Genomic DNA, 4,730 nt, shown 5'->3' with positions numbered 1-4,730 from the left:
TTTCATACCTTTACCTTTATTATCTTCTAAAAACATAAATTTATTTCAAAATTTATATTTATATATTTATATTTATTTATATTTATATTTTATACTTTTACCTGTATTATTTGTTCAATAATTTAATACTTCAAAGCCTAATATTACTCAAAGAATTATAAAACATTTACCTATATTTCTATTAAAAATTGTTTTATTTTCTATAATCACCTTAATATTTATTAAAATTTAATAATCCAACGCCTAATATTACTCCAGAAATATTTAATAATTCTAAGCTTAATATTACCCACAAAAAACCATTTCAAAGAAACCTTACCTAACAGTCAGTGTTACAATCCTTTAAAACATGTGTACAACAAACATGTTTTACATACAAAACTTATTGCAATATCTACCATTCTATTTTTTATATGCATAATAAATCATGTTGCAATATCTACTATTCTGTTTTTATATACATATTAAATACCATTCATACACATAACAATCATCCATCTCTGAACAAGAAAGTTGACTTGAGTACAATATATTGTTGCATCACCACAAGTTCAAAACACAATCCAGCAATCTAAATACTTCTTATATAACCTATATTATCTATAAGCTATTATTATATATCTAAATTTCTAACATATCTTACATACAAAATGTGGGACATTATCTATATATATATAATATTTCTCATATCACAGCACACAGTAACACTTCTAATACGACAAGAATGGATGCTGCGTTAGCGGAACTAAATGACCCACGAGAGTGTACGTGGTTATCGGCATATACCGATGGGGTTGAGCACGCACTAGGTACGCGTAATATACTACCTACCGCACATCCTACAGTCCCTCTACCATCCATTATCACTCCCGCAACAAATCTAGCACCTTATCTAGCTCATACTTCTGAGCTATCCCTTCCTCAGGTTCTGACAACTATCCCGCAAAAATATATCCCTGATATATTATATCCTCATCCCATCCCTGGTGGATTCATGAATCTGACCAGTATGCAAATTCCTAAGGAGGTAGAAATCCTCTTGAGCTTCGGTCCGAAATACTGTCCTGTATCCCCTCCCACTTTAACCAATTACCTCTCCTACATCCACAATTACCATGAAGCACACCTAGATGCCTGTCTCGATCTTAACATACTATGCCGGAACGAGATGGATGAGCACATATACAAATTCTTAGAAGTAATGGTCAATCATAGGCAACCCACTCACCATCATAAGATGTTGCAACATCTCTACCAGACAACTTACAACTTCCTTCAACTACATCGCAACGTAGTAACGGTTCAGGCAGACAAGAGTAAATCAACAATTCTTATGTATAGAGACGAATACATAACTAAGGTGGACGACTGGTTAAAAAATTATACAAAAGAGGGCTATTGCCTCCAACCAACCGAGGATATTGGTATTCTGGTGCGTAAGTGCGGCGCTCAGTACCGGTTGCTTTATCGCGCATTGTGCAGGATTTATAAAGGGAATGGAAGACCCTATCCTCACAAAATCCATCAAGTTATACAGGAGTATAATACAAAAAATCCATCTCTACCTTATCTATACGGAACTCTTAAGATTCACAAACCAGGTCAACCTATACGCCCTATATGTAGCCCTATACATTGGTATACGTATCCTATACATAAGTTATGTCAACATATCTTGGAGTCTGCAACTAAAGGTCGCCTTTCACCACATAATTTAAATGATATCAATACTCTGTCGGATCATCTATTGCAGTTAAAACAACATCATGGACATGTATTGGTCACCATGGATATTAGGGATATGTACCCGCACACTCAGGTGACATCATTATGGGCTTTGTTACACGATGTAATGAAAGAACACTGGTTTCAAGAATCTTGCCCAATAAACGTAGAACTGTTTCAAAAACTATTGAATTATATATTACATCATGGCAATTATTTCATTCATAATGGCCAGGTCTATCAGCAGGTTGAAGGGTTACCACAAGGTGGTGGTACATCACGTATACTAGCAACTTTATACCTCGATACACAGATAGCCTTAAATTATAATGCGCTCTTTTTATCTCATCGTGTATGTGCCTGGTTTTTCATTTACATTTTGTATTTTATATAATTTTGTTTTATATTTTGGAAATTTATATTTCATATTTATATTTTATATTTATATTTAATTTTAATATTTATTTTTAATATTTAATTTTTAATTTTTAATTTAATTTTTAATTTTATTTTAATTTTTGTAATTCAAATGTCAGGAACTTATATTATTAATATATAAGGTATACATTATGTTCGTACTTGAGATTTTACACATCATTTATAACTAATTTTATAATTTTCGATAGTTATTAAATACAGATTTATGTATATTTAGTTTAGATTTCTTCACAACAGTGATTAGGGACTTGTCATTTGCGCATGCATTTTACCTTTAATATTTATGTATAATTTTATTATAGACCTGATATTACAGCATAACTTAAGTCAAGTATATTTTTGAAAAGTTTTGATATAAGGGGATATTGTTGTTTTAAAAAATCCATCAACAGTTAGTGTTTTTAAAAATAAGGCTAAGTATAATAAAACAGAGCTCAGCTCACCCCCCCAGAAACAGTCTCTGGCTGTTTGACTGAAGACATTTTTCAAGGCGGTCTTTTATACAAAGAAAGTCTTTAATTATGTAAGGGTAACAATGATAGTACCCAATTAAACAAAATTTGATAAATCATCTATGTTAACGTTAGATTTTGTTAAAGATTACAATCGTCTCCCTCACGAAGTTGTGCCTTTCTTCATTTTAATATTTGAAAGTGAAAATAGTAATATTAATATTTTAAAGATTAAATATTAATATAAAATTTGTAAATTCATTCAAGTAATTGAAAGTGGAAAATAGAAAATCTGAAATAGAAATTAATATTAAAATTTGTAAATTCATTTAAATAATTGAAAGTGGAAAATAGAAAAATCTGAGATAGAAATTAATATTTGTAAATTCATTCAAATAATCGAAAGTGGAAAATAGAAAAATCTGAAATAGAAATTAATATTGAAATATAAAATATGTAAATTTATTGAAATAATTGAAAGTGAAAAAATAATAGAACAATTTTAACCAGAAATTAAACATTTTAAACATAAATATTAAATTGATGTATTAAAGTATAAAGTTGAAATTGAATGTTTGAAAAATATATTAATTTAAAAATATTAAAATTATAAATACTGAATTTTAAAATTAATAAATTGAAACTACTGAAACTGAATTAACTTGTTTCATTTTATTCACTTAATGCGTGCAAACACTTAACTGGCGACGAGGATGAAAGCAAAAATTTAAGAAAATTTTTGCAATAAATAAATAAAATAATAAAAACTAATAACTGTTAACTCGTAAGCAAAACTGGCGACGAGTATAAAACGCAAAAATTTAGAAATATTTTGCTTGAAATAATAACAGAAAAATTAAAGATAATTTTTCTTAAAAAAAACAGAGAAAGGCATCAACCAGTTTAGAACATATCTTTATGGTAGAAAATTCATCGTGGTAACAGACCACAGACCACTAGTTTCATTATTTACACATGAAAATCCGTCATCCAAAATGACAAGAATCAGAGTAGATTTATCTGATTATGATTTTGAAATTATTTACAAACAAGGCAAAATAAATACAAACGCAGATGCACTGTCACGCATCAAAATAGATAGCGATACACTGAGAGCAATGATACCTACTACAGAAAATGACGTAGGAAATATAAAAATTAACATATTAACAAGGAGCAAGGCCGCAAAATTAAATAAGAATGAAGAAATTAAGCATGCATGTAAAAATAATGAAAATAAAGAAGCGCAAATATATAAGAAAAATGAATACAATGAATTATCCGCGGAACGCATTAGAGATACATCTCCAAAGAAGTCTGATCAACTTCACATATGGAAATGCACATCCTTCAATGACGTTAAAAATTTAAAGAAATTAAAATTTAAAATTGATAAAGAAAGTAGTACTACAATTGAAATAATTAATAATGAAGTGCAAGTTACATGTAGCGATGACCCTTTGAAACTAGATTCAATGTTGGAGAAACTACATAGTACTATGCACAATTCACAGATAAAGGAGCTAGCCCTTTGTGAACAAGAATATATATTTAAAAATATTAATATGAATGCATTCAAGAATAAATATAATGAGCTCAAAGAAAATGAAAGCGCGCCAATAAAAATTTTAATACATAAAGCTCCAAAAGAAATAAATAGTGCGATACTTAAATACAAATTAATAGATGAATTCCATACTTCCAACATATCAGGTCATTTAGGTGTTAGGAAAACAATTTTAAAATTAAAACAAAGATATATATGGAAAAATATGCGGCAAATGGTTAAAGAATTTATCAACAATTGCACAAAATGCGCACAGAATAAAACAATAAAACATATTAAAGAACCGCTTATAGTGACAGATACACCAACTTCAACATTCAGTACAGTCTCAATCGACACAGTAGGCCCACTTCGTATCTCAAACGGCTACAGATACATATTAACGATGCAATGCGATTTATCAAAATTCGTTATAGCACATCCAATCGAAACTAAAGATGCAAAAACCATTGCAACTACGCTAGTTGAACAACTCATTCTTAAATATGGTTTCATACAAACATTAAGATCTGACAGAGGGACAGAATTTATTAATGAACTAATGCACA

This window comes from Teleopsis dalmanni, chromosome 1, assembly GCF_002237135.1.
Source record: "Teleopsis dalmanni isolate 2A chromosome 1, ASM223713v2, whole genome shotgun sequence".
Lineage (NCBI taxonomy): Eukaryota > Metazoa > Arthropoda > Insecta > Diptera > Diopsidae > Teleopsis > Teleopsis dalmanni.
This window is presented reverse-complemented; position numbering follows the sequence as displayed.